The 24,218-nt window shown below is 44.3% G+C and overlaps 1 protein-coding gene across 3 annotated transcripts in view; it reads left to right on the top strand.

The window, feature by feature from the left end:
* Positions 1-24,218, top strand: part of TIAM2 (TIAM Rac1 associated GEF 2) — a 204,890-nt gene that overhangs the window by 51,135 nt on the left and 129,537 nt on the right. Inside the window, exon 1 of one of the 3 annotated variants that reach the window (XM_079148667.1) lies at positions 18,414-18,591. The exons of the other annotated variants lie outside the window; for them this stretch is intronic. The gene's annotated coding sequence lies outside the window, so the exon portion shown is untranslated. Of the gene's footprint in view, positions 1-18,413; positions 18,592-24,218 lie in introns of those variants that run through there. 3 annotated transcript variants of the gene reach the window in all.

Here is a 24,218-nt window from a genome sequence, read left to right as displayed (position 1 = left end):
GCCCACTCATTTTAAATGCATTAATTTGGAAGTATCTTTTTTTGATAAGGAGAAGAATATTTGTGGTGTTAGTGAACACATGGAGGAGAAGGTGGTGTTTGTTAAAGAATTGAGTACATAGGACCAGAAAACCTATTCAAAATTAACTCTTTTCATCCAGAATTTTTGTTTCTAATAGTTTATCAAATCTAACTTTTTATATGGGTGTGGTGGTGCATGCCTGTGATCTCAGTGGCTCTGGAGGCTGAGACAGGAGGATTGCAAGTTTGAGGCCAGCCTCAGCAATGTAGAGGGGCTCTAAAAAACAGTGAGACCCTGTCTCAAAATAAAAAGTAAAAAGGGCTGGAGGTATGGCTCAGTGGTCAATTGCCCCAGTAGCTCCCCTTCAAAAAAAAAAAAATCTACCTTTAATTTTTTCTGCATGCTCTGTGTTCCTATCTTATGGCTGTAGTGGCCCTCCTGGTAGTTCTCGGATCCTGGGCATTTAGAGAGTCTCTGACACCTACTTATTTCCCCATATTTGAGTCCTGCTCTTTTGTGATTTCTTTGTTCTGACCCATGACAATGATGCCATCCATTTATCTCTTGGCCAACTTTGTCTTTTAATAAAGTTTTGTTGTGGGACAGTTTTAAATTTACGCAATGATTGTAAAGGTAGTATAAAGAGTTCCTGTATAACCCACACCCATTTTCCCCTGTTATTAACATCCTACCTTATTGTGGTACACATGGCAAGTAGTGAAGCAATATTGATATGTCGTTACTATTAACTGAAGTCCACACGTAACTCAGTTTTTCTCCGTTCCTGGATCCCATCCAGGACTCCATATTACATGCCGTTACCAAGCCTCCTGAGCCGCTTCTTAGCTGTAATGATTTCTTAGACTCCTTGTGTTTGAGGACCTTGACAGTTTGGAGGGGCACCAGTCAGATGTTTAGGGAATGTCCCTCATTACTGGTCCATGTGTTTTGGGGAGGAAGACCACAGCTGTGAAGTGCCATCGTTACATGATGTCAAGGGCACATTGTCTGTGTGACCTGTCACCGCTGATGTCAACCTTGGTCACCCAGCTCCAGATTCTCTACTGTGAAATTACTCTTTCTCTTTCCATACTGTACTCTAGGGATGGAAGTCACCATTCGCCCATACTTGGAATACGAGTTATGTACCGCCAACTGAGGTGGAAGAATCCACCGTAATTGAGTCACAATCCTACGTGGGAGATTTGTAGTTACTTATGCAGTTCATTTTTATCAGTATGGTTTCATGGATATTTATTTTAGATTATAATCCAATGCTGTGTTTTGCTGCTCCAAAGGTTCCAGCTTTGGCCATTAAGAGCTCTTTCCACTGGTTCCTGGGTCCCTTTGACACACTCCCTCATTGTGGGTTTCTCCTGCCTCAGTCCCAGAATCGGTCATTTACCCAAGAATCCCTGGTTTCCTTGGAATCCGAAGTGTGCTAGGTGTGCTCTTGCTACTAGGATGGCTGGGTACTTCCCCCACGTATATTTTAATGTTTATTTCCTATTCCTCTGACTACACAGTAGGTCTCAACTTGCCCTAGCTCAGAGCAACTAAATCAGAATTTATGAGACTGGTACTTGGGCTTTAGTACATGGCTGAAGTTCTTCAACTGATTTTTAACTTGCAGGCAGAGAAGCACATTTCTGTTGCTTTTGTACCAGGAATTGAACCCAGGGGCACGTTACCACTGAGCCACATCCCCAACCCTTTTTATGCTTTATTTAGAGACAGAGTCTTGCTCAGATGCTTAAGGCCCTGCTGAGTTCCTGAGGCTGTCTTTGAACTCATGATCCTCCTGCCTCAGCCTCCTGAGCTTGCCAGAATTACCAGGTATGAGCCATGCACCTGGCAGAGAGAAGCAACTCTTGCCTGCAGAATCTTTGAGGGTAATCTGCTAATAAGGAGATATTGATGGGTGTTTGCTGGTGTTTATGTTCGTAATTCACTAATGATTCTATGCATGTAGCAAATGTTCACTGAGCCCCATCACCTGTCAGGGGTCAAACAGAGCCATGAAATGGGCCCTTGGCATTAATAAAGAGAATGAGCGTCACTGTGAGCAAGCACAGAGCTCATCACCTGTGTCTCTTGTTTCATTAAACCCCTAGTCAGCTCTTGGTTTTAGAGCCGAGTGAAAGTGGGTCTCTGCACTACTGAGCAACCTACGCCAGATGGCATGGTAAGCCTTGGAGCTGGAATCCCCAAGGCTAGTGACCATCATCACCTGCTCTGCCATTTTTCCCAGGGATCTTGAGCTGGATGGGAGAAGCACGTGGATGGCTGCATTAGAATGGGACATTTATTCCAGAAGCCTCTGTAGGATGATATTCAAAAGAAAACAGTGCCAAGTGGTGCCTGTAGTGATCGAGCCGCAGAGCAGCGGAGTCTGACTTAGACCAGGAGGTCATCCTGATGGAAGGCTTCCTGGAGGAGGCATCTGCCCTGCATTCGGACAGATTATTAGAAATCAGCTCTGCAGCTGGGACAGGGAGAAGGCCGTTAACATCGCACAGGAATCAGCCGAACTACAGACCATTTGGACTTGTCTCGGTTTTTCCCACTAATTTATGTTTTCCGTTCCAAAATTCATTCTCTGACTGTGCCTTGCGCTTGGTCATTGTGTCTGGTTAGTATGCTCCTGTCTGAGGATGTTCTTGGATATTCCTTGTCTTTCATGACCTTGATGTTTTTGGGGAGTAATGATCAGGAATTTCGTAGCATGTCCCTTTATGGGCTTGGTGTCTCATCCCATAGGGATACGGCTTTGGCAGCAACATCATGAAGGGGACGTGCCTCCTCCTTTATGTCGGGGGCACATGTTTCACAGGGCTTATTGTGAGGCATGTGGTCCTTCGTCCCTGGTTGATGTGTTGGGTGGCTTTCTCTGCAGGAATGTTGCTGTGTTTTGCTTTCTGTTCTCTCCTCATCAGAAGCAGGTTTCCAGGTGCAGGCCATGCTCCTGGGGAGGGAGTGCCCGCCACCTCCTGGAGGAGGCGGGTATTCAGTAGTTTGCTGTCTTACCTGAAAACAAGCCCGGCATCTGGCAAAGTCTGGAGGACGAACTTTGAGGCTTTGCTGAGGTTTGTTTCTCCTTAAAATTTCCCCCACTGCCTGTTGCTCTTCCCGTTCATCCACCACTGGCAGTTGGGACCATGCCCCCTGATGAGGACTCTCGCTCTCATCTTTTCTTTCTTGCAGTGCTGGGCCTTGAACCCAGGGCCTCGGGTATGCTAGGCAGATGTCTACCCCTGAGCTGCAGCCCCACCACTTCTACGCTTAGTAATTGGAATTCTTTTGTCAGGAAGATTGTTTCTTCCCCTCCATTCATTCGGTCATTTGTTTGTGTCATTACAGATTCATGGGGCATCTGGGGTGGTCATGACCCAACACCATCATTATCGTGTCACTTAACTGGCTCCGGCTCTGCTGATTGAGAACTCTTGGGTTGGCTCCTGTGTTCTTTTTGGTGTTCTCTGTATGACAGGATGTGTCTGACTTGCCTTTAATTTTTCCCACTGCGGTCCTGATGACTGTGTGACGTTAATGGCCAGGAAGCCTTCCATCAGGATGACCCTCTGTTCTAAGTCAGACTCCGCCGCTCTCCGGCTCAATCACAACAGCTGTTTTTCCAAGTGGTCCCTGACTTCATCTGAGAGTGGCACTTAGAAACCAAGGTCTGGGTGCTTGGTGTGCTCAGTGCTCTTGGAGTGTCCCTTCTTCTAGGCCTTCTCCATGAGCAGAGCTTGGAAATACTTGTATATATATATTAATCCGTGTATATGCCCATCTATATCTATATCTGTCAATCAGAATAAATATGGGTTTATAATGATATTTCTGGTTCAGCTCTATATTTCTGTAGCTGTATGTATGTGAAACACAGATGCATGCTGCTATCTCCAAATCCATACCCATTACCTACTTTTATTTTTGTATCTATTTACCTGTATTTATGTTAAAATAAACATGAGCTCATACTGATGTCTCCAACTCTAATCAAGTGCCAGAGTTCCTTCTAGCCTTCTCCATTTTGTAACTTCTTTTTCTGACAGTGAAAATCTCGGCTCCCATTATCTATGACTTATTTGCAAGTTTGTTCAGTTCTGTGTATGTAAAGTGGTTTCAGAATTGCCAGCTGTGCTTCTGACGGCAGTGCATTTACCTACTATGGTGCAGTGTTGATGTAGTTTTTGTTTGATTTTTCTGTCGTGGGCTTACAGTATTTAATCAGAGTAGTAGGTTCCAGAGTTGCTTAGACCAGTTCCTTGGTCGTCACCCACTGTAGCGAAGGTCTGTGTCTGTACAAGGGCTGCTGCTTCTTACAGGCTCATTCCATCTTGAGCTTCCCTGGCACCCTCATCAGGTTCTTCAAACTTGACTAATAGGTCAGTTCACCCTTTTGTGGTGTAGGATTTGATGAGTTTTCAACAAATGCAACCACCACAGTGCTCTATGAACAGTTCTATCATTCTAAATATTCCCTTATGTGATTCTCGGTAAACGTCCCCCCCACCCCCCGCAACCACTGACTTGTCCCTAGAATTCTACCTTCTCCAGAATGTCATATAAATGAAACTATAAAATATGTCCCCTTTTTGGTCTGTTTTCACTTAGCAAAATTCATTGAAAATTCACCCAATTTACTTAGTGAACAATAGATTTTTTTTTTTTTTGAGTAGTGGTTACTATGATACATATAATTGTTACACATTCAAGGACATTTTGAAGGACATGTTGAACATTTTAGTTATTTCCCATTCCTTGGCTGCTATAAACATTTGGTACATTTACAGTAAAGCTGCAATAAACATTTGTGTACAAGTTTGTGTAAGCCTAAGTTTTCATTTCACTTGGATAAATACCTAGGCATGGAGATTGATAGGTCGTATAGTAAATGTATGTTTAATTTTATAAGATGCTAAACTACTTCCCAAGGGGGCTGTATTGTTCTTGTAGTCCCACTTGTTGCTCCATATCCTCAACAGCTTTTGATGTTATCAGTTTACTTTTTAAAAATTTTAGCTACATCTAAGAGGTTTAGAGTGATATCTCCTTGTGATTTTAATTTGTATTCCCTAGTGGCTAATGATGTTGAGCATCTTTTCAGGTGGATTATTGTCCATGCATGTCTTTTTTGGTGAAGTGTCTGTTCACATCTTTTGCCAATTAAAAAAAAAACGTATTGTTGGCATTCTTATTTTTGAGTTTTAACAATTTCTTACATATATTTTGAATACAAGTCCTTATAGTGTGATTTACAAATATAATTCTTTCCCCAATATGTGCCTTGCAACATTTTTCCAAAGAAAATACAGGTTCAGATTTAGTGGCAAGGCAACATGATTTAATAAAAGGGGTAGTGATTCAAAACTTAGAAATGCAGTAACAAGATCTCTGTAGCACATTGTAAGTGATACTTTATTTTTTCCACAACTGAAAAACAATGTTTTAGCAGTTGATCATATTGTGGTCAGCCGATTGTTTATGCCCAACTTACTGCAGTCTCAAGGGTGGAGCGTGTGTGTTTGAGTGTGTGTGTGTGTGTGTGTGTATACACATACAATTGTGTGCCTATTTCCTGCAGTGTTCTCTTTAACTTAACAGCTACATGAGTACAAACACATATAAAAAAAGGATGGAATTGTTAAAATTGCACACTTTCTTGCATGCATAACTGAATAAAAAAATTAACAGTGACTATATGGACATAAGGTAGTGAAGTTATTAGCAGATTTGGTTTAAAAGAAATATATGAGGACAACAGAAATTATGTAAAAAAGAATGGATGAATAAATATGGCTAAATATTTATGGTTGACTACAGAGCAGCCTAGGATGGATGGTGCTTGCTAGATGTCTTGGAGCTGAGTGATTAAGTAGCCTAACATCTTGATTGTATGGTTTTACTGAACATCCACAGATTGATGTGGAAATTCCTTTCAGCTTCTTTTGGTCTGCCAGTTAGTTGTTGCTAGAAGACTTCCTTTGCCAGCGCAGGAATGAGTGTGATGTCGGTGAGCGGAGAATAAAGTAAGGTGGTGCCTAACACCTCATGTTAAGATCCAAGTCTGATGTCTGAGAGTCCAGCTCTTGTAGCCTGAGGACATGAAATTGGCTAACTCAAGAGCTTGGCGTCTGAGGCGGATGCTAAAAGAGAGAACCCCCATGCTGCGTCCAGGTTTATGTTCCTGGCTTGCCTGTGCCTTCATGGAGAATTGTGAATGTAGTTTGAGCTGGAATTTAAATATTTGACCTTCTCAGAACTCTTGGTTTGGCCCAGAACCAAGGGTAGTGTGAGTGGGCCTGGCCGGCAGGAGGTGTCTCCTGTGGGGTTTTATTACTGTATGGCTTAGTTCTCAGTGGGGTAAAATGCTCTTGAGGAATTCCAGGCGGAGGGTTGACAGGGCTTGAACACTAAAACTAGGTTACATAATTATCCTCCGTTGCCTGTGCGATTCATAACCCGTGGGCGAGCACATCGAGAAGAAACGGGACGCCACCTCTTACATTTGAGTTTTCTCCAGGTCTAGCTAATACTGCTACGAAGGCCACCTGCCACCCTCCCCTGGTCCCCTCTTTTCCTGCCTGCCCATTCCCTTCCTTCTCTCTGCTTCCTTCTCTCCTGCTGTCCTCTCTTCCCCAGGGTAGGATATGGACAAAATTATTTTCGTTGTTATATATACATGGTTACTCCGTTCCTTTCTTGGCTTCTATTCAAGCAGGGCAATTCCTACTAAAAATGATCCTGTGGAAATGATCCCACATTTCCTTTCTTCCTGCCCTTCTGTGACCTTGTTATTTTTAAATGAAAAATCACTTTTTTTCTTAATTCAAAACCAAAACTTACTTTTGCAAAGTGTGATTTTTTTACATTTGAATAAAAATAATGACATCATGCAAAGGAGAAACAGCTCCTTTTGGTTTGGTGACTCTGGTTGGAAATGAGGTGGGAGCCTGTTTGGCAGTTGGTCATGCCACTGGTTTGGGCTGCTAACCTCAGCAGACCCAGCGTGGGTGATTTTGGAGACAGGGTCTGTGCTGCATACCTGGAACTCCTTTGGATATGGACAGCATTTAATTTTTGAAACTCGGGTCCCCTTCCAAGACTTCCCAGGATCATGGGCTCTTCCTCTTGCCGTCTCCTGCCTGGTTCTTGTCTCTACTTTGTGATTCGATTTGTTTACACTGTGTTACGTGGGAGACTGAGAACCCAGGGCATGGGCAGAAATCAAATCTGTGTGACTCTTGCTTGTACAGTGTCTTGGCCTGGAAGAGCTTCTTCCTGCCCAAGGGAGTTGTGCAAACATGTGCTAACTTTTGGAGGGAGCCGAGCAGGACAAGCCTTTGGTGGACGGGCTGCAATGTTTCATGGTACTCCTACCTTTCTCCTGTATTTCTCCTGTATATACTCCTGTATTTCTGGTGTGTCTTTCTTGTTTGGCTCCGGATTGCCCTACATTTTTATCCTTTGTAATCGTCTTGGATTTCAGACATGGGAAGCAAGTCCAGATTTTAACAGTAATCTTGAAAAAAAAATTGTTTGTGTACCTTCTTGATATCTGACTGCTGATTAGTTCCTTATAAGTATTTCTATTTGTGATCATCCCAAACTGTTGGATGTGGAGGGTTGTCAAAGGAGGACTGTCCGGGGTCTCATGGTCAACCACAGCATGGCAGGACCCTACACACCGGGAACCAGGAGAGTGCGCACTGGGGATGTCAGTTCTCCGAATCACAGAACGGGCACCCGACTCTGTTACTCTGCCCAGAACTCCCTGCTCTGCCCTACTCGGGGCCTCTCTCTTCCCTCCTTCTCCCAAGTTACTGCAGTCGGATCCATGTGTCTCCTGAGATCTCCTCCTTTAATATTTAAATAAATTGACTTGAGCTCCTTGTCCCTCTCCCAGGGAAAAGTCCAGTATCCCCAGCAAAACTGGAATGTTCATGAGGACTCCTGTCCCTCCTTGAGCCTCATTTCTACTCTCCTCCAAGTTCCCTTGCCTCTGTTGACCCTTTGCACTGACCTCCGTGCTGGGCGCTTTGTACACTTTAGCCCTGATTGATGGAGTGGTGGAGGGAGGATTTGGACCTGGGACCACCTTACCTCAGGCTTGGAAGTCGCATTGGCTACTCTATTTTAGTTCCATTTCCCTCTTCAGAAAATTCTGTGAGAAGCAGCTGCCAGGTATCTTAGCACCATCTAAAGTCCTTTACAACCCTTTGTAACTGTTAGTAAACTTTGAAAGCTGATTTTCATTGTTTCAGTGAGTGTAATCAGACAGCCACCAGGGCCTCATTCCCTGGAAGAAAATAACGACCCCACTTTGGAGACACTGTTACTAAGTCTTCTTTCAAGCGGCCTGTATTTGCATAGGGTCCTGGAGAGATGTAGCCATCCCTGTCTCTTTGGAGGTAGACACCACAAGAAGTGGTTGTAAATGAGGAGTGACCTGCTGGTGTCCTAGGAGGAGCCAGGCCTGTGGCAGTCACGTGGGGATTAATTGTAGGGGGCTCCCAGGTCTCATGGAGACTGCACAGCAACTACAAGGTATTAGGAAAACAAACTTGGGAGATTTGCTTTGTCGTCAGTTTGGGTCAGCTCTGCAGCTTCCCACTTCGCCTATGGTTGAAGCAAAGAAAATTGAAACTGTGGAAATATTAAAGAAGCCAGTTGCCTGCTTTTCATGCCCGCTCAGCTTTGCCACCCTGGGTGTTGCTCTGGAATGTGCTACCTGGGCAGGTGTTTCTCTTTAAGTTGAAATTTTATTTATCTTTTTTTTTTTTTTTTTTAATCCTACGTGATGTAGTCAGAAATAGTTAAAAAATGTTCCTGAATAGGATGGGTTCTCAGGACTTTCTCTGTGAGGAACTAAGTCTGGAAATGATATACAGCCCAGGGCAAAGGGTCTTATAAACACTGCCATAAATTGATTGTCTCCATCTTTTATGTCAGAATGGTGACACCCGAGGTGGGGTGGAGACTTAATTCCAGAAGAGTCTGCTTTGTTTGTCTCTGTGACTGAGCCCAGTGGCTCAGCTTGGGTTCTGAATATATACCAACATTTTTAAGAGGCGTGTTTGAATATTAATCTTCATCAGGGTATGGACAGTAATCGAACTTGAGATATCTCTGGCTTTATTGATGATGAGAAGGAAGTCCAAGCTGCATTCTAGAATGGCTTTGTTGAACAGGAGACTGTTATCTTCCAGAACTTGTACTTACTTACTAAGCCATTCAGTCAGGACACTCACGGGTCACATGTCCTCTGCCATGCTGAACAAAGGCTAGTAGAGCAGAGTGTGCCCCAGTAGAACAGGGGTACGAGCAGGTCATCACAGTGGGGTAAGTGCTTGAATAGACTTGTAGAGGACGCAGAGATAGACCTGAACATAAAGGATTAGCATCCCTGGTGTGTGATTTAGGAAAGACATCTTAGAGGAGCTACCAGTTGGTTTTGAGAATGAAGAGAAATTTTCTAAGATCTCAAAGCAGAGGATAGCATTTGGGCGAGGCTCAAAGGTGTGGAGGCCTCTGGAGTCTGTGATCTGATGTCCGCTGAGGAGCTTTCATTGGCGGCTGGGAGGACAGGAGCTGGGAGGGCCAGGGGGGCTCTGTGTGCCATGGAAAGAAATTTGGGCTTTATTTGTGGGGGGTGGAGGGTATTGAGAGGTCTCCTGCTGGAGCACAGCAGGATCAGATTGATGGTTTAGACTTTTCCTCTGGCTGCTGTGTGGAGGGGAGATGTGTTGGTGGGGGAGGCGTGGAGATCCTCCGGGGGCACAGAGTCTGAAGAAGGCAGTGGGCAGGGGAAAGGGGAGGCAGAAGCCAGAAGACTTCACGACCACCGTGAGACGCGAGATGCAGAGGGAGAAGGGTCCTCTCCTGGTTCCAGTACACAGGAGGAGGGGGCAGGGCAGGGCTGAGAATAACTCTGTCTGGGTCATGTTGATTTGGAGGTGGCCCACCCAGTGGGCAGAAGGTAGATCCGTGGCGGACAGCAGATGGGGACTTGGCTTTTGTCAATGATACCGAAAGCCATGGAGTCACCCACAAGAAGAATAATAGGAGATGCAGAGGTGAGGACCACCAATGTGTCCCAGGAGGGAGCAAAAGTAGAGGAGCTCAGCACAGAGGCTGAGGGTCAGCATGCAAGGCCGAGAGCGGAGAGGGGCCGGCGGGCGGGGTATCCAATAGAGAATGCAGCTTCAAGACGTTGCGTGGTTTGTTCTTATTTTATTTGCAATACTGAGGATTGAACCCAGAGCCTCATCCGTGCTGAGCCAGGAGCTCTACCACTACGGTTCATCCCAGTCCTTTTGTTTATCATTTTGAGACAGGATCTCGCTATGTTGAACTTGGGATCCTCCTGCTTCGGCTTTTCAAGTAGCAGGAATTACGGGTGTGCACCGCCATGCCTGGGTTCATCCTTATTTTAGATTTGGCGATAAATGAAAGATGGTACTAAGGAGGACTATCGTCTGTAGTCAGCAGAGTGAAAATTCTTATTTACTGTTAGGAACTAAATCAATTTGCTATGAGGTCCCATGTGTAAATTGGTAGTTATGCCTCAAATCTGTGGCTGGCATTTAGAAATGAAGGGACTTTCTCAAGAATCCTGCAGGTTTAGTTGGTGCCTGGCACTTTTCTTGTTCCAGAGGGGCTGTGTACTTCTGCAGAAGGGCCTGAATCAATAGCCATGTCCCACATCCCACGTTGCAGAATTGTGATTTAGAAGTCTTTCCACTTCAGCTTGGTTGCCTCTTGTCAAACCCCCTTCTCAGGGTGGTTGCCTGCGCTTACCTGGGTTTAAAGAGCAGGAAAGGCTCCGGGTCACACCCACTGTAGCAGCTGAGGAAGGATGAGGGGGAGCTCCCCCAGTCCCCATAATTAGGAGTCTACCGTGATTCCCACTTCAAAAGCCAGGCTTCCCTACCTGCCGAGACACCCTCAGAAGAGTTTGGGACCTTCCCACGGGGCAGAGTGGGAGTGCCTCTCAGCCCAGTGCTCATTAGCACCTTTCATCCCCAAGATGAAAGCCCCGCCAGACATCAGTCCTCCTGATCCCTTTGAGGCAGGAGGTGGGAACACAGTGGGGGAGGAGAGGGTGCCCTCCCCAGGGCAGCTTGTGGGCAGCAGGCACTGGGACCGAACGCCAGGCCCAGTGATCATCGAACCAGACGCACCGTGGTGATACCAGGTCCTACCCAACGCACGCTCCCTATCCCAATCCCAATCTGGCCCCATGCACCACCGATGGCGTCACTGAGTGGCCGAGGTGGATACTCAGAACTCATTCAAAGAGAATTCCTAATGACACACTCAGTGGTGAGCTTCTCCTCTCCTTATCAGTTAATTGACTTCCGCTCAGTCCTTTGTAAAATACTGTACCATGACTTTGTCTGCTAAGGTGTAAGAATACTAATCTTAATTAATACAATGATAAGCTTATTTAAAAATGTTTTCTAAAATTTTGTTGTTGATGTCTTTTTCTTGTCTGTCTTCTTAAAGGGCTCAGGGGCTTCTAGTTCTTGAAGTGTGATTGATGTGCCAGTGCTGTTTGAAGTGGGCACAACTGTGGAGGGTTGTCTGTAGAAAGAAATGGGACCACCAGCGTTCATCCACGGCCTGGGGAGTTCAAGAAGGGGCAGCTGGTGAACAGTGAGCGAGGAAGGGGCCTCTGTATAGTTCTGCACAAGGGTGGTGGGGCAGCTGTGATCCTGGACAGGGTGGCGGGGTGGAACTGCAGCCCTTCCTCCCCAGGTGGCTCTTGTACAGGGAGGGAATATGTGTAAGCGAAAAGGGGAGACAGAGTTCAGTGTTCAGGTTGGATGAGTCAAAAGAAAGATCCTCTGTGTCATTAGCACAGAACACTTTTAAAACCATGCTCATTATCGTACGAATATCGGTAATGCAGAGAAGTTCTCTGATCTCTGTTAAGAACAAAGATAAGGACTGGGGTTGTGGCTCAGTGGCAGAGTACTTGCCTGGCATGCGTGAGGCACTGGGTTCAATTCTTGGCACCTCATATAAATAAATAAAAAGAAAAATAAAGACTAAAGATAAAACTAAACAGAATGTTGGCCTTTGTGTCATTATTTTGGGGAATTAAAAAAAGAAAGAGCAACCACTTTAAGAAAACCTTCCTCCTTGTCTTTAGTTTTCTTGGGGGTTGAGGCTGTAATGACTGTCTCTCTACTCTCCATGCCTGATGCCACTGGTAAGTCCCTAGGGTTCTCAAGGAGGCGAAAACAGGATTTCACAAAAGAATTAGCATCGAGGAAAGCGAGACAGAATATTCTTAGTAAAGGGAGTTAGTGGGGCCCAAAGCAGAACTTGTCAGGTGGGAACATGGTGGGGCAGGGCTTGCAGCCAGGCAGAATTTAGGGCAGAGCGTGAAGGAGTTGATAGTGCAGATGCCCCTTAACTCAGGATGGCCTTACATCCCAAGTAAGTCCACCACGAGCTGGAAAATGTCGCTAAGTGGAAAATGAACCCACCGCACCTAATGTGTCAGACATGGTCCAGCCTCACCTATGCAAGAGGTGCCTAGAAGACTTGTCACTCCAGAGTTGGGCAGAAGCCTCTCACACGAAGACTACTTTATAATCTAGTATCGCAGATCTTCTATGATTTATGGAATACTGTACCCAAAGTGGAAAACAGAACGGCCTTGGGGGTATGCCTTAGCACCATGGTAAAGTCACAAGCTCTTAAGTCAAACCATCCTCGAGTCTAGGACCCTACGTAATTGGGTTGGGGTGTGAGTAGTGGCGGTGGAGTTTCTTGGGGTGGGTTAAGAGGTGGGAGGGGGTGGAGATTTCACTCCGGGGCCTGATGCTCTGGGTTCAAATTACATCCCTAGGCTGTATCCCTATAATGTGTTTCATGTGCTGAAAGTCAATGCACGTATGTGTCACTCCCCTTTTCCCGCCTGCATGCCATCTCGCCATTTTTTTAATTGAGGTTTTAATTATTCATGCTCATGGAATAACAGGTAATAAGATGCCTATGGGAAGTTGGTTGCTAATTTCCTGCTGAAGTGATTAAAAAAGTTCTGAAATTCTTTTAATAGAAGAAAATTCTGTGATCATGGTGTTTAGGGAGGTACACATGATTTAGAGCTAGTAATCATCATTTGACACTAATTTATGTAGACATTCTAATTTGGTAAAGAGAGAAGGTGAGGATTGATTGCTGAATGGTTGACCACAGGAAGAGCAAAATCCTGAAAATATACTGTTAAGTAAAACCCTTTCTTATATCTCTGCTACTGGGTGTTTGAAACCATTATCTTTGCCCCAAATTCTTTTTATTTCATATACATTAAGTTTACATTTAAATTTGCCATAATTTATGCTAGTTTCTCAACTTTCCCATAGTTTATTGTACTTTGGGCCTGAAGGACAGTAGCAAGCTGTTTATTCTACAAACTCCTAAAACATGCTTAGTACTCTATAGCAATGGGTAAGTTTTTCAGTTTTAAAAACAGTTTTCCTATAGGCTTAGCCTTAGGTTAGGCAAAGGAAAGGACTCAAGATAACTTGCCCATTCAGGAGGCCTCGTGCTTGCCTGGAATCGGAGGGAAGCTTTAAGGCCTAGTCAGTTCATTACTGTTGATTTGGAGTGTTGTGAGATTATTTAAATATGTTACTAGAGATTTAAAAATCATCTCCAAAGTCTACTTGTGCATGTTTCTCAGTTTATACTTTCCCTTAAACTTACAATTCACTCACCTACTTACTTCCTAGAGAAATGTGTTTTTAAGAAATGTTTTACAGTATTTGTTAGTAACGGGCATTTCAGCTTGGCCTTGGTAATTACTGAGTCATCTTGCTAACCTCGTGCTTGTTAAGAATAATTCAAAGTTTCTATTAGTCTTTCCTACTGTGGAAGAATGCCTGATTTCATGGTGGGATCACCAAAACCAGGGTGGGAGGAGAGCTCATGTTTATTAGTGAACATTTAATAATTGGCCTAGGCCCTGTGTCAGATAATAGAGATATTTTCTTATTTTGTATTCTTAACAGCCCCAGAAGGTGCATTTAATCATTCTCATTTTGCATGAAGGGAAATTGGTTGTAGAGAGGTGATCAGCCTCCCAGAGTTGGGGGCCAGCGCGGGTCAGATCTGGGGTTTGCGCTCAGCTCCTCCTGGTCCAGGCTGGTGCATGCGCTCTGGCATTTATTCACACGCGCTCTCCTCTATTTTGTGAGCCTATTTAGATTTCCCCAGTTTTTCCTCCGTACCACCCACTTTGCAGCTGAAGCTCATTTGGTATTGATTGACAATGGCAACTTAGTGCCTGTGGGAGGGGCTCATTGACTTCTGACTTTTGCTTTCTGGGTTGTCTCTCACTAATGACAGCCTGGACTTCAGTGGCCCCCAGCATCTGGCATCCCGATCTGCTGCTCTGCCCACACTCACCTCACCCTGTTCCTCCAGACTCCATGCTTCTCCCTGCCTTCGGGGGTCTCGCGCTTCCTGGCCTGTCTTTATCCATGCTGCTCTCGTGCGCATGCAGCGCCTGCCTGGTTCCTCACATCCAAGTGGGACACATTCTTCAGGGCCGGGTCAGCCAGCAAGCCGATGTGCCTCTGCCCAGCCTGATGTCATCTGCCCTCGTCTGGACTCCCTCCCAGGGGAGGTGCTCGCTGGCATCCCCAGCCGGCCTCTGGTGGGCGGGTGTCATTCCTTGGCAATATTCATTGATCGCTCTCTGCTCTCGTTTTATGGGTGTGGTATCTGCCTTTATCTCTTCAGAAATGGATTCCATGCGTGCTTCAAATCTTTTTTAAAGTTCTGAGCTTTGTTCTGTTACAGAAGTTGATGTTTTCTTCTAGGAATGTTTTGTTCAACTTTCGAGCTGGACTCAAACTATTTCTTCCCCTAGTTCAACTTAGTCTTGGCCACTGGAAACTCTGTTCTAGATAGATTTAAGGGATATTGTTTTGGTTTTAGTAAACCAAAGACAGTGTCTGGCATGTTCTTTTGAAGGTGCCCCGTTTATCTGACCTTTTTTATAAGTTGCCTCTTCTCCCCTACTAGTTCTAGGCCCTCTGATGAGTGGTGGTGGGCCTGACTTGTCCCTTGGGGCACATTCCAGTATCTGCCACCTTCCTACTCCCTGGGGCTTACGTGTCACTAGGTGCGAAATGAGTTCCTGGTCAGCTATGGCCAGTGCAGCTGGAAGTTCAGATGTGGGAACCTTCAGGGAGAGCCTAGCCCTGGCTTCGTGTAAAACTTTCCTGAGGCAGGTTTGCTTGGGTCATTTTGACTTGCTCACATTGGTGGGACGAGACAGGAATAGCCGTGTGATCGCCAGGAGCTCCGACATGGCCTTCCAGTACCAAATATGACCTGGAACCAGAGTAGCCTTCTGTCAAGTGTTCATCTAACCTTCCAGAGAGGCATGGTGATCTGTGCTTGGCCAAATTATCAGTTTGGTGCTTGTTAGAGTTGTTCTTAAGCTTAACTCTGATTTCTGTATATTGACACAAATATCACAAGGACCTCAGTGAGCGAGGACCTCTGTGTCTCACTTGAACTCTTTCTTGATGGGAGGAAATGAGAATAATCATGAAGTGTGTTTAAGAGAGGATTTATTTCAAAGCCTACTGATTGTCTAATTTTAGAAATAAAGTTATGTTTTGTAGATAAGTGCATCAACATAGATTTTCTTTTTTCTAAGTATTTGACTTTGAACAAAAGTTTAGTTAAAAAAAAATGGCATCTTCACGTGTGCAGGATGGCATTTTTAAACTTATGATGACATAAAAGTTTAAAAAGGCACCTGAAAAAGTGTGTCACATCCGGACCAACATCTCCTGCTTTGGGATGAACCCGTGAGATCTCACTGAAGGGCAGAATCACCGTGGGAGCAGTTTTGAAGTGAACCTTCCTGGAGTGCACGTGCTGCCTCTCTGACCAGGGTCACAGCATTGGCTTTCTCAGCTAAGCTCAGGACTCTGAAATCATTATTCCCTGGATGTCCACAGTGAGGGACCGGTCAGAAAGTAGTTGTTTGTGTCTGGACTCATTAGCTTGTTCTTGGTCTCCAGGAAGGAAAGGTGGGAAAGTTTAGGATGGTAAAATATTCCTGTCATCCGCAGTGTCTGCGGCAGGCTGCAGCATGAGGGCATGTAAGGCAAACCTTTCTAGATTCTGCTTAAGTCCAGGGATTCTGTGAACATGGAAATGACCATGAACACCACTGGTTCACTCGTTCCTGCCCTATTTCAGTTGCTCTCCTGCTGTTAGTCATTCAGCAGTTATCACCTTCAAGGCATCTTGAAGGGATCATTGGTGACAGTGTACTTATTATTAAGTAGCTCTCTGTGGGGGGAAAAGCCACACATTTCTTTTCCATGTCGTGCCACTTTCCAGAAGTTATGTCTAGCCATAGCGTGAGCCTTTGGAGAGTACTTCTGGCTCAGACTCAGTCTGCTGAGCTGAGGCCAGGAAGGGTTCCCCACTGTTTGATTAATTTTCTAGGGATCACCCTCACAGGGCCCAAGCAGGCAGATGCCTCCTCCCTGCCTGGCTCCGTGGCTTTAGGTTCCCCAGAGTTGCTCATTCTCAAACATTTGCTGAGGACTGTTGAACACATCCTTCAGCACAGGTGGCTCAGAATCGATTGCAGGTTTGAACACACTTCCCAATTCAGAAGTGTTTGAGTTTGCTTCATACCTGCATTTTCTGATGCTCACCTGATTCAAGATCAGCAGATCTTGTCAAATTTTTTCCTGCACTGACTTTGGCTAAAGGGGCACTTGAATTATGCTGTGGAGAAACTCCTACTAATGTTTCATTGAGTTGTGAAAGCTGTCTTCGTGAACTCTTGTCTTGTGCTCCTTTGGGATGTAATGATTCCTCCTTGGGTTTCATTTGCTCTCTTGCTCTCTTCTTTCGTTCTTCAGTATTGAAAAGGAGCACTTGTCTCAATCTGAAACTGGTGTAAAGGAAACAGTAGTGTAAAAATGCAAGCTGTTCCCGCAGTGAGCGAGGCGAAGCTGCCTCTCCGGTGGCTGCTGTGGCTGTGGAGACGGTACTTTGCCTGTTACACAGGGAGCTTTGGCATGCTCGGGGATTGTGTCGGTGCAGCTCAGTAGGTAGAGACGGTGAGAGATGCCCTGTGAAAGGACAGATGAAGGAGACGCCCTGCTCCTTTGTAGTGCCCCTTCCACACCAGCACCCTGTTACATTTGCTTGTGAATCTTATTTCTCTTTTCTTCCCTCTTCTCTTCAGAAAGATGCTTGGAATGACAATAGAATGGTTCTTGGTATCAACAGGGCTAGAGATAGAAATGGAGATGGGCAAGATAGTGTTTGCACAGGAGAAAGAGGGAGGTTGGCATTTCCTGCTCTGGCTCCACGTGGTTCTAAGTGTCTCGTGTACAAGGGGATTGTCTGCCTCGTCCCTGTTCTTCACAGGTCTAGCATGCTGCTGCATGCTGGGGATGTGTTATAAATATTATGCAAGCATCCCCGGAAACGAAATGTGTGTACATCTAGAGTCGGGGGCATGGATGCTGTGGTCCATTTGGAAACCATAAGGAATCATTGCAGCACAGCTCTCTAATGGAGAGGGTTGCTCCCCATCACCCTCTGAGTTCTCTCAGTGGGGAAGATGAGGGCTGTCCCTCATCTAGAAGCTGAAGTTCAGACACCAGTGCTAAGCCGATGTCTTTTGACTCAGCGAGGGATAGGATGAGATGCTTAGAAGTATCTGCTCATGTGCTGGAAAATATGGTGGAAGGCTGCAAGTAGATGCGGTATCTATTGAAGGAAACTGAATATGATGCTTTAGATAGGAAACCTCGGGGCTTCAAGGCAAGTGCCCCAAGAAAGCCAGGTGCAAACTTCCTGGCATTTCCTGACCCAGCCCTGATACTCCTGCAGGGTTACAACATGGGCTGTACTGAAAGGTTGAAGCAGATCCCAGGGAAGGAGCATGGACTGCCCACTCCCTCCAGAGGAGTGTCACAGAATGCATAGAACAGTTCCAGAACATTCATAGGATCCTAGTGAGGGAAGATCCTTCTGACCTTCCAAGGCTACTGAATGTGGGCAGTTTTTGTTGTGTGGGTTTTATTATTCTCATATTTGAGTCTACTGGAAGACTGGGACAGGGGCAGTTTCCATATCGTCTTACCCCCGTGGTCCATAATGCAGGCTGATGACTGAAGAGACCGATGGCTTATTTGCTCACAGTCTGTGCAAAATCATAAGCAAACTCTCAGGTACCTTCATACCCCGGCACTTAGCATAGTGCCTTGAACAGAGTAATTGCTCGGCAAATACTGCTTGAATTAATTTAATTAACTCAGTAAACCCTGCATATTAGGTGCTCAAGCCACAGTGTGTTAACTTTTGAATTTTGTCTCTAGATACATGAACCCTTGTGGGAATCCCAGGGAAGACTTACTGTAAAGAGAAGCTAAATTGGCTGGCGTGACCCCACCATGGGGAATACGAGGGACCAAATGGATACACCTTGTTCTACCTCCTGTTCGTGTTTCACATGAGCCATTTGGTGACAAGGGCCCTGTTGTAACTCAGTTTATAGTAAGTAGTGAGTACTGTGCTCCATGTGTATAGATGGGAAGGATAGACTGAAACTTGCTATTTTTATTCTAATTAGTCATCTCTTTGTCATGTGTGGCAGTTTCTCTCACATTCTGTAGTCCACATGGTGTCCCTTTGTGGAGGGCAGCATCTGATCCCCTGGTTTTTTGTGCAGGAATATTGTGCTAGTGTTGGTGGGGAGAGACAGGTGGAGCCTGTCACGGATGGCGAATGGCATGTCATGCTGTCATCTTACCTAATGCCGGGGCCTCAATTGCAGAGTGGTTTTGTTTATTATGTCCCTGAGTCTCTGAGGGCCTGAGATACCACATCATCCCCCTGAGGGTGGAGATTCTGGAGGGCTCAGTCACTCAGTCAGACCCGACAGACCTGGTTGTGGTTGCAGGAGGGGTCATGGAGACCAGCATAGTCTTTCTCACTCACGGCCTGCAAAGTGCCCCACATATCATGTTGTTTGACTCCAAACATTGAGTGAACCTCTAGGATTGAGCAGCTGCAAAACTGGTAACAAGACTGAAGTGAACCCAGAAATGTGCCTTTTTATGTTCCTGGAGATGGTGCTTGCAAAGAGGATGTATCTTGAAGAAAGTGTGAATCTCAGAGTGAACTTTCTCAGTGAGAATTGTTCTTTTTTGCCTAGACGAGGCACAGGTCAAGTAGACACCTGACCTTTGTCTTCTCTGGCAACTTTTCACCAGCCACCGTGGACAGTTGTGCTGGCTGCTGCGGGCTCTTGCTCAACATTGGAGGCTCTGCAGCCTCGGGCCTCTGAACGTGGTCCGGGCCTTGATAGTCAGCTTCTGGACTGACTAGTGTCATTCTTTAGAGGTGGTCATCTCTTTTTAAAAATTTAACTTTTATACTTTGTGATGTAACTGAAGGAGCAGATCACGGCTTCGTGGGAGAGCCCGGAGGCAAAATCTTGAACGCTGTAAAAATCTAACCCCTTTTCATCTCAGAAAACCTAAGGGAGAGCTGGGCGTGGTGGTGCATGCCTGTAATCCCGGGGGCTCAGGAGGATCACAAGTTCCAGGCCAGTCTCAGCAACAGCTTAGGGAAGTCCTAAGCCACTTAGTGAGTCCCTGTCTCAAAAAATAAAAAGAGTTGGGGATGAAACTCAATGATAAAGTGCCCCTGGGTTCAATCCCTAGTACCCTCCCCCGCACCAAACAAAAAAAATCTCAAGGGAGAAAAATGTAAGATGTGATCATGTTGACTTGAAGTGTCGTCACTCTGGCAAGCAGCCATCCTGCGCTTCCAGGACTGCCTGGCATGACTGACGTGTATCAGTGAATAACTGTCAAGCCCAGTGCCTGCTTGCTGCCTTAGGTACAGCATGTTCTTATAACCAACCACATAGAAGGGCTGTAGTTTATGACAGACGTAGTTTACCCGGCATTTGCTTGCATCTCACAGATAATATTCTAGGGGCCCTGCTGAGACCTCTGGTCATGAGTTGTTGCTGCACCTTTCCACTGCTAATTCTCCTTAAAACTTGGCCTTCATTGGCCGCTGCACCCTGTCTACACTTGGTGAAGTGGATCGCAGCCCAGCCGGATGAAGGTTACTTCTGTGTGTGACAGAAGAGTACATAGGAATGTGGAGAGGGTTTTGAAGAAGATCCTGGAATTCACGGAAGGAGTCTCTTGGCAACCACTAATTTGTCACATTGGGGCAGAATTGATGTCATTGTTTGGAGATCTGAGTCCCAGTTCTTTTGCATTCCCTGTGTGACAGATAGAAGTGATCTTTTCTGGGCCTCACTTTCTTCATGTACAAAATGAACAGGGTTGAAGTCCATATTCCCTAAGCAAAGTTTATAATCCTGCCTAAAATCACTTCAATCCTACATGGTTAGTAGTTAAGCTGTAACTTCCCCTTTATTTTTAACTTAGGATTTGCTGATGGGATGGCAAAGCAGGCTCCTCTAAACTGAAATCACGCCCTGTGAGCAGTTTGATGATCAGTTCCTCCGACCACCCATTCATTCCACCCTTCTTAATGAGCTAATAAGGAGCTCATGTAAGGAGCCGTGCTAGACACTAGGTAAACAGTAAGATGAGCCCTTCACTTTCCAAGCAAATAAAATTGAGTAAAAGAGAGAGAAGGGAAACAGCACTGTAAAGCTTGCCTCTGTTGGGTGGAGTGGGAGGTGCAGGGAGGCTGAACCTGTGAGTTTGGGGGAGGAATTTCAGGTGATGGGGAAGGCTTTGCAGAAGAGGAGGCCCTTAAGCTGGGTCTTGGGGGGTGATTGGGGCTGTCACAGCCATGAAATGGCAAGGCCTTCAGAAGGTGTGGAAGCTGTATCACAGAACATGATTGAAGACACAATATTATCATCACGGGAAAAATGGAAGTGTGGCAGATCTTCCCTTTTATAGTTTTTTAGTTCACAAATAACTATTAGGCCATCAGTAAAATATGATAATTCTTGATTTTTCCAAATTTTTTTTAATTTTTTAAAATTTTTATTGTAAATAAATGGGATACATGTTTCTGTTTGTATATGAAGTAAAGGCAGACCATTTCTGTAATCATACATCTATATAGGGTAATGGTGTTTGATTCATTCTGTTATTTTTTTCCTTCCCCCACACCCCTCCCACCTCTCTTATCCGTCTATACAATCCCTCCTTCCTGCATTCTTGCCCCCCTCCCACCCCCCCATTATGTGTCATCAACCGCTTATCAGTGAGATCATTTGTCCTTTGGTTTTTTGAGGTTGGCTTATCTCACTCAGCATGCTATTTTCCAATTTCATCCATTCGCCTGCAAATGCCATAATTTTATTCTTCTTTATGGCGGAGTAATATTCCATTGTATATATATACACCACAGTTTCTTTATCCACTCATCAACTGAAGGACATCCAGGTTGGTTCTACAATCTGGCTATTGTGAATTGAGCAGCTATGAACATTGATGTGGCTGTATCTCTATAGTATGCTGATTTTAAGTCCTTTGGGTATAGGCCGAGGAGTGGAATAGCTGGGTCAAATGGTGGGTCCATTCCAAGCTTTCTGAGGAATCTCCACACTGCTCTCCAGAGTGGCTGCACTAATTTGCAGCCTCACCAGCAATGTATGAGTGTCCCTTTTTCCCCACATCCTCGCCAAAACCTATTGTTGCTTGATAATCACCATTCTAATTGGGGTGAGATGGAATCTTAGGGTAGTTTTGATTTGCATTTCTCTTTATTACTAAAGATGGTGAACATTTTTTCATATGTTCGTTGATTTCTTGTAGATCTTCTGTGAAGTGTCTGTTCATTTCCTTAGCCCATTTGCTGATTGGATTATTTGTATTCTTGGTGTAGAGTTTTTTGAGTTCTTTATATATTCTGGAAATTAGTGCTTTATCTGAAGTATGAGTGGCAAAGATTTTCTCCCACTCTGTAGGCTCTCTCTTCACATTACTGATAGTTTCCTTTGCTGAGAGAAAGCTACTTAGTTTGAATCTATCCCAGTTATTGATTCTTGCTTTTATTTCTTGTGCTATAGGAGTCCTGTTAAGGAAGTCTGATCCTAAGCCGACATGTTACAGATTTGGACTTACTTTTTCTTCTATAAGATGAAGGGTCTCTGGTCTGATTTTAAGGTCCTTGATCAATTTTGAGTTGAGTTTTGTGCAGGGTGAGAGATAGGGGTTTAGTTTCATTCTGCTGCATATGGATTTCCAGTTTTCCCAGCACCATTTGTTGAAGAGGCTATCTTTTCTACATTGCATATTTTTGGCACCTTTGTCTAGTGTGAGAAAATTGTATTTATTTGGGTTTGTGTCTGTGTTCTCTATTCTGTACCATTGATCTACCTGTCTATTTTGGTACCAATACCATGCTGTTTTTGTTACTGTTGCTTTGTAGTAGGGTTGAAGTTCTGGTATTGCGATAACCCCCGTTTCACACTTCCTGCTAAGGATTGCTTTAGCTATTCTGGGTTTCTTATTTTTCCAGATGAATTTCATGATTGCTCGCTCTATTTCTATAAGGTACATCATTGGGATTTTAATTGGAATTGCACTGAATCTGTATAGCACTTTTGGTAGTATGGCCATTTTGACAATATTAATTCTTCCTATCCAAGAACACGGGAGATCTTTCCATCTTCTAAGGTCTTCCTCAATTTCTTTCTTCAGTGTCTCATAGTTTTCATTTTAGAGATCTTTTACCTCTTTGGTTAGATTGATTCCCAAGTATTTTATTTTTTTGAGGCTATTGCAAATGGAGTTGTTTTCCTCATTTCCCTTTCAGATGTTTCGTCGCTTGCATATAAAAATGCTTTAGATTTATACGTGTTGATTTTATAGCCTGCTATTTTGCTGAATTCATTGATGAGGTCTAGAAGTTTTCTGGAGGAGTTTTTTGGATCCTTTAAATATAGAATTATGTCATCAGCAAATAGTGACAGCTTAAGTTCCTCTTTTCCTATTCGTACCCCTTTAATTTCTTTAGTCTGTCTAATTGATCTGGCTAGAGGTTTTTTTTTTTTTTTTTTTTCCACTTTGTTTTTTTTTTAAATTTATTTTTTTATTTTTTTTATTTTATTGTAAACAAATGGGATACATGTTGCCTCTCTGTTTGTACATGGCGCAAAGGCATACCATTTGTGTAATCATAAATCCACATACGATAATGTTGTTTGATTCATTCTGTTATTTTTTCCCCTTCCCCCCACCCCCTGGCTAGAGTTTTGAGGACAATGTTGAATAGAAGTGGTGAAAGAGGACATTCCTGTCTTGTTCCCATTTTTAAAGGGAATGGTTTCAGTTTTTCTCCATTAAGAATGATGTTGGCCATGGGCTTAGCATAAATAGCCTTTACAATGTTCGGGTATGTTCCTACTATCCCTATTTTTTCTAGTGTTTTGAGCATGAAGGGGTGTTGTATTTTGTCGAACGCTTTTTCTGCGTCAGTTGAAATAACCATATGACTCTTATCCTTACGTCTGTTGACATGATGGATTATGTTTATTGATTTATGGATGTTAAGCCATCCTTGCATTCCAGGGATGAACCCCACTTGATCGTGGTGCATGATTTTCTTAATATGTTTTTGGATATGGTTTGCCAGTAGTTTGTTAAGGATCTTTGCATCTATATTCATCAAGGATATTGGTCTAAAATTTTCTTTCCTTGATATGTCTTTGTGTGGTTTGGGTATGAGGGTGATATTAGCTTCATAGAATGAGTTTGGTAGGGTACCCTCCTTTTCTATTTCCTGGAATACTTTGAGAAGTATTGGAATGAGTTCTTCTTTGAAGGTCTTGTAGAACTTGGCTGAGAATCCATCTGGTCCTGGGCTTTTCTTGGATGGTAGGTTTCTAAAGGCTTCTTCTATTTCATTGCTTGATATTGATCTGTTTAAATTGTATATGTCCTCCTGGTTCAGCTTGGGAGGAGCATATGTCTCTAGAAATTTGTCAATGTCTTAGGTAGTTCCTATTTTGTTGGAATATAGATTTTCAAAGTAGCTTCTCATTATGTTCTGTATCTCAGTGGTGTCTGTTGTGATATTTCCTTTTTCATTATGAATTTTAGTAATTTGAGTTTTCTTTCTTCTCTTTGTTAGTGTGGCTAAGGGTTTGTCTATTTTGTTTACTTTTTCAAAGA

Source organism: Sciurus vulgaris, assembly GCF_902686455.1.
Source record: "Sciurus vulgaris genome assembly, chromosome: 7".
Classification (NCBI taxonomy): domain Eukaryota; kingdom Metazoa; phylum Chordata; class Mammalia; order Rodentia; family Sciuridae; genus Sciurus; species Sciurus vulgaris.
The sequence above is the reverse complement of the archived record's forward strand: the minus strand, read 5'-3'. Positions and strand labels throughout refer to the sequence as shown.